At 38.9% G+C, this 6,647-nt stretch overlaps 1 non-coding gene across 1 annotated transcript; it reads right to left on the reverse strand.

The window, feature by feature from the left end:
• Positions 1-5,950: 5,950 nt before the first annotated feature.
• Positions 5,951-6,057, reverse strand: LOC122086719. Its single transcript, XR_006142524.1, has one exon. It is a non-coding gene; the product is annotated as a small nucleolar RNA R71 (small nucleolar RNA).
• Positions 6,058-6,647: the final 590 nt, after the last annotated feature.

Genomic DNA, 6,647 nt, shown 5'->3' on the forward strand with positions numbered 1-6,647 from the left:
TCGGCCTTGGTGGATGAAGCACCCCCCCCACCAATCTCTATTGCGGGCTCTATCCCAACTGATATTTCCACAAATATCCCCACCTCCCAACCAGCTTTGAAATGCCTACGAAGTGACCTCTCGGAGGAACCTAATGCGGATGCCCTAGTCGATCTTATCTCTTCTATTGTTGCCAGAGCTGCTGATCCCAATAGCTTTCTTAAAAGGGTGTCTGAGCTTATTCTGCAGAGGGATGCAAACACTGGATTGCTGGTTTCTCATTCAGCTTGAACCGCACACATATTTTCTGAGCATGTTAATCCAGCTGAGGGGATAAGAGGGAAATCGATGGTGCAAAATCAGGTATCGGACTGTTGTTCGTGCTCTCTGAACTCGATTTACTTGTCTGTATTCTTTGTGGTTCTGTTTGGTCTTTGTATTGCTTGGGTTTTTCTTGAACACCGCTATCTTTGTAGACAATTTATTCCAAGGTAATTTGTGGGTGTCTTTTAGCCTTATTAATTTGTTAACTATAGTGTTTATCAGCTTTGGTTTATTATCCTAGTGATAGATTTTTGTCCAGTCATCCTCTTTGTTTACTCTTCTGAATTGGTTCCCTCTATTATATATGTTTTGTGTTGTTTTGTAATATCATATTATGCCTCCAACTCTATGTCTGTTTTTAAACATATAGTCAAGTTTTCATTCTAAGTATTATTTCCACGGTTCCTGTTGATTGTTCTTTATTTTAAGTTTTACTTTGACCCTGTCCCAAGGAAGAAAGTTTACGGATTGCATAGTAAATTCACTAATAGGTCCCTTCTTAGTCATTATCAAACTCATCGACCCTTATCCTATTCCTCTGTGAAAAAAAATAATTGACCATGGCAATTTCAGGCTGCCCAGATCCATTACTTCTTATAGAATGAACATGTTTATCAACAGTGAGGGGTCTAGAGGACATAAAGGTGGACTTTGTGTTTAGTCTGTGATGCGGTAAAAATTGATCGGATGATCTTCCCTGTAGTTCCTGGTGCTTTTTCCGACCTGCACAGAAGAGATGACAGGGGAGAGCTAGGCTGACCCGACAGGGAACTCTCCGATGCCTAAGTCAGATCTTTCCACAGCAGATGCTCAAGAGAGCTTTTCCAGTAAAAGAAGAAGTGAGTGATCGATCCCCTTTGATGGAGGCTTACCATGGTATTTATAGGCTACTGATGGAGGGAGAGTGGGAGACGATTGTGAAGAGTCATGTTTAGGCGTGGAGTCCTTGAGGGGAGTGGCTCTGTGATTCTGGGAATATTTCGGGTCTTAGGGTATTCCAGGGGAATATTCCCCTCTTATCTCGGAAAGGCCAACCATGTGAGGGATAGACGTCTATGGTGACGTGTAGTGGATAGAGTCCTATCCTTCTGAATAGGGATTATGTTCTTTGAATGTAGGGGTGGATGAAAGCACATTTCTGGAAACCTTGTTGTTGACGTCGGGCCGAGGTGGCAGCACGGTCTGATGGAGGGCCGAGGTGGTAGCACGGCTTGATGGAGGGCCAAGGTGGCAGCACGGCCTGATGGAGGGTCGAGGTGGTAGCACGGCCTGATAGAGGGCCGAGGTGGCAGCACAGCCTGATGGCGGGCCGAGGTGGCAGCACGGCCTGATAGAGGGCCAAGGTGGAAGCACGACCTGATGGTGGGCCGAGGTGCAGCATTGGTCAGGACTGGTCCTTACCTGTGCCGTGGTTGGGAAGAAATACCCTCATTAGTCTCTAAAACTATTACCATATCTGAAGTTTTTATGGGATCGTGTTTTATTGCGCTCTCTATCTATTCCAATTTGGGGAAGTGGATGTTTATAGGGATCTATGCTCCTCCTCAGGCAGCTGGGCACAAATCTGCATGGAATGAGTTGTACTCTTTCCGTGTAACAGTTCATATTCCTTTTCTTCTTGGTAGGGATTTGAAAGATATTACTTGTCAGTTTGATAAATTTGGAAGAACCCCATTTAAACATACCCCATCATCACTACTGTTAGACCACCTCATCTCTTCGTTCAATTTGATAGAAATCAAAATTCCTTCCAACCACTTCAACTGGTCCAACCAATAGAAACCACCATCCCTAATTAAGGAAAGTTTAGACAAAGCCTTAGCCTCCCCTTCTTGGATCTCCCTCTTTCCCAATGTTGGTTTACTAAACTCTCCCCACTCAGTTCAAATCATAACCCCATTTTGCTTTACATCTGACCACCCTCCTGCCAAGATAAGAAGCTCTTGCATTTCCAAGATGCTTGAACTGCCCACCCCGAGTTTTTCTCTTTTTGCCTGGAATAGCTAGAGGATGCTTGATTCCGATGTCCTTCCTATCAAACTTGCTTGTTTTGGCAGAATCCTTGTTAAATGGAATCGGGAGTCTTTTGGGAATATAGTCAATCTCAAGAAATATCTTTTCAATCGCCATTATTTGGCAGTGGACTCTGACAATATTGGCTCTAATGATTTGGATCCTAAAGTCTTATCTGATAATCTTAGATGGGTTCTGAAAGCGGAAGAAATCTTTTGGTTCCAAAAATCAAGGTAGCTCTATCTCTATCGGGTGATAGAAACACTAAGTTTTTTCATGCTATGGCCAATGTGAACCTCAAGAAAAGAACTTTTGACCATATCAAATTGGCTGATGCCAGGGTCATTACCAGTCCCAACTTAATTGCCAATGAGTTTGCATCTTTTTTATCTTCCATTTTTTCCACATCAAACCCTTTTGACCCGGGTTTTATTGACTGTCTTTTCCCCTCCATTTTAAGCCCCATGGAAGTCACATCCCTGACTATCATCCCCTCCATTGACGAAGTTCGGAATTCTATTTTTTCTATTAAAGCTCATAAAGCGCCAGGCCCGGATGGACTTCAAGCTGATTTTTATCACAAATTTTGGAATCTTATTCAGATGGGTGTCTTTAACCTAGTTGTAGGTTTCTTTTGGACATTTCCCTTCCATAAGGATTAAACCATTCTCTTATCTGCCTGATACCTAAGAAGGGGAATGCTGCTTATGTGGATGAGTTTAGACCCATTAGCCTTTGTAATGTATCTTACAAAATCATTGCTAAAATTTTAGCCAACAGACTCAAAATCATTCTTCCCAAATTTATATCCCCTTTCCAATCTATTTTTGTTCCGGGCAGGCAGATTTCTGACAACATCATTATTACCCATGAAATCTTTCATTTCATATGAAGAAAAACTAAAGGGAAGATGGGTTACATGGCTATCAAGTTGGACATGACCAAAGCCTATGACAAATTAGAATGGAGATACCCAAGGGGTGTTTTTTCCTTTCTATGGTTTGGTAACAATTGGGAGACTTAATTAGTTTTTTGGTTAGCACTTCTTCCTCCTCTATTAAATTCAAAGGGGTTGCCTATTTCTTTGAGCCATCAAGAGGTATCAGACAAGAATGTCCTCTAAGCCATTTTCTTTTCATTGTTGCTATGGAAGGGCTTTCTAGACTTCTCTTAACCTATAGAGAGCTCAATCTCTTTAAGGGCATCAAGGTGGCTGATGAGCACATTTATTTGTGAAATCTAGGGTAGTCAAACATGCATTTTACATATTTAGAATGGAACTACCTTGGGTTTTACTCTCTTTGTGCAGGTTTTATATTTTAAAGGCTTTAAGCATTATCGGGCATCATATCTCTCCAACAACAACTAACTAGTGTAGTTGGTGAGCTATGGTGTAAGTTCGAATCTCATGGTTGTCTTTTTTTGGAGAATTTTATTAAAAATTTTCTGTTTTTCACTCACTTAAAGCACTAAGGGTATGGAGAGGATTTCGCTCAAATTAGAAGCAAGGAAAATCATGGGAGGGGTTTCTTATGCAAGAAGAGAAAAAAGGGAAAAATAAATCTTGTCCAAATCTTCTCTCTCCTCCAACTTAGCACTTTTGGTCTCAAAAAATCTCATTACAAATTGTGGTTTTTCCCTTTTAGGAAAGAGAAATTTATTATACTACCTCCCCATTCCCTATAAATACAACTCATGTAAGAGGAGGATGAATAATTCATTCTTCTTCTAGGGTTTTTTTTTAGTTTCTCTCTCTCTCTCTCTCTCTCTCTCTCTCTCTCTCTCTCTCTCTCTCTCTCTCTCTCTCTCTCTCTCTCTCTCTCTCTCTTTAGTTTTATTTCTTCTCTATTTTTTCTTTAATTACTTTTGTAATAGCTTTTTCTTTCAATTAATGCAAGTACTCTTTTATTTTTATTCAGCCTTTTATGTTTATGATTTATGCAATTGAGTTGTAATTTTTAAAGTTATAGTTCTAGGTTTAGATCTAGGTGACAAGATCACGAGCCATGGAGCATCTCTTTTTTTCAAGTTCAATTTTTTTCTTCAAATTTGTTTTCTTTAGTACTAGGAATTTCAGATTTGGTTTATTCCAGATCTGATTTTTAGTACTGGTAGTATCTCAAATCGATCAAGTTTTCAGTTCAAGAGTTGAAGTTCAAGTAAGTAGGCTCATTTAGTAGTCTTCTCACCCCCTTCTCATTCTCTCTTCTGACTACCCTTTCTTTCTTAATTTAGGATTTTAATTTCAGTCATTACATTATTGCTATCCCTTTCCCCCAAGGTTCATGGCTAGTGTATGTGTTGGCTTTGCCCCTCATAGTCATAGAACCATCATTTTATTGTTTTTATTTTAATTGTCTCCCTTTTCCCTAGAGCCAAGTAGAGTAACCCTTGTAAGAGTGATTCTCTGGTCAAGTATGGAAGCTCATATTATGATGCATCCCTCGAGTCTAAGTAGAGAAACCTACTTGTGAGCCTCTCTCTAGCTTTATCCCTTTTCTTTTACTTTATTTTTATTTTAGCATTTTTTTCTTCATTGCTTTTTAATTGCATAGGTTGTTTATTTTTAGTTATTTATTTATTTAATTTTAATTACATGGCTTGCATATTTAAATTCTTAGATGATGAATGGTTAGGACGTTATTTTAGATACATATGTTTAGGACGGTAGTTAGAATTAGATCACAACCATTAATCTTTTTACATTCGCATTATTAAAAGAAGCAAAAAAATAAAGTGGCTGCTCTCCCTGTGTTCGACCAGTAGCTACATTGATCCATTCGCTTACAGTTATATTTTAAATCCTATCAAGTTTTTGGCATCGTTGCCAAGGAGACAGTTTCATGCTATTTTTCACTTTCTTTTGGTAAATCGGAGTACTTCGTTTGCTTTATTTTGTTTTTTTGTTTCTTCTATTGAATTCTTGAAAAGAACAACTTGTAATAATAGTTGTATCAATGGAGGTTGCCATGCCCCATAGTATGATAAAGACAAGTTTTGCCCTGTGGCAGTACCTCAGGAATTGACCTGAGCAACCCCGGATCCTTGTCGGTAAACTCCCAAAAAGCCATAAAAAAATCAAACAAATCATAAAATCATAAAAACAAAAGTTTTTCTATCCATTCTTTTATGCTTGTCTTACTCTATTTATGGGTAGTTTTTGTTGCAAGAGTGTTAAGTGGGTACGTAATACTAAGAATCGGTTAGAAAGAAGAGATCCAACAAGTAGTGATCATATACGTTTCAATGTGGGAGACCAATATCAAAACCCTTCACCTAAATCTCTGGAAGATAGGTTCTACCCTGCTAGAACAGCCCAACCTTCTTGCATAGTTCTACCACAAGCTCAAGGCAATAATTTTAAACTCAAATCTCATACATCACTATGTTGCCCCACTTTCATGGGTTGATCTCTGAGGATGCATACTTATTTCTAAGGGAATTTGAAGAGGTATGTGTTCTAATTAAGATCCAACAGCTTTTTGATAATGCTATTAAGCTTAGGTTTATCACTTTTGCATTGAAAGACCAAGCTAAGAAGTAATTGTATGGGTTACCCACAAATTCTATAACTTCATAAAAACAGTTCACAGTTGTCTTCCTTAAGAAGTTTTTCCCAACTCACAAGACTAATAAGCTTAGAAGTGATATCCTTCAGTTTAGGCAAAAGCCTAGTGAGTCCTTTTCCAAACTTATGGAAAGATTCAAGGATCTACTCCAAGAATACCCTCACCATGGCCTAAACTTATGGCATTTATGTTAAATAATTTATGAGGGTATTGATTACCCAATTAAACAAATGATAATTTATGTGCCTTGAGGGATTCACATCATTTACATATGAAGGAAATGTATAGGAATTCTTACTTGACTTAGCTGACAAAATCCGTGAGTGAAAATCAACTCAAGAGAGTGAAAGAACCATAAGAGGGAAAGGATATTTTGTGGATGGGATATTAGCCAAGGAAGCCCATTTGGATAGCCTAATCAAGAGGATTGAGGCTATTGTTCCTAGAGAGCCATCATCAGTCAATTTAGTTAATATGTGTGCTTGGTGCCAGTCCCCTGGACATGTCATAGAAGAATGCCCCAACACCTCTGGGGGGCACTTCTAATGATAGTGTTAATATCTTATACTAGAATAATCCATATAGTAACACCTACAATCCAGGATAGAGAAATCACCTAATTTTTTCTTGGAATCAGGGCAACCAAGCAGGCGCCTTTCAATTTTCATAATCAAGGTCAACCTGGACCCCAGAGGCCTCCCTTTGCACAATAATTTTTTTCCCAAAATACTTTTCCTATGCCAAATGTAGGACCTCAGGCTA

This window comes from Macadamia integrifolia, chromosome 1 (assembly GCF_013358625.1).
Source record: "Macadamia integrifolia cultivar HAES 741 chromosome 1, SCU_Mint_v3, whole genome shotgun sequence".
In the NCBI taxonomy this organism is placed as follows: Eukaryota; Viridiplantae; Streptophyta; class Magnoliopsida; order Proteales; family Proteaceae; genus Macadamia; species Macadamia integrifolia.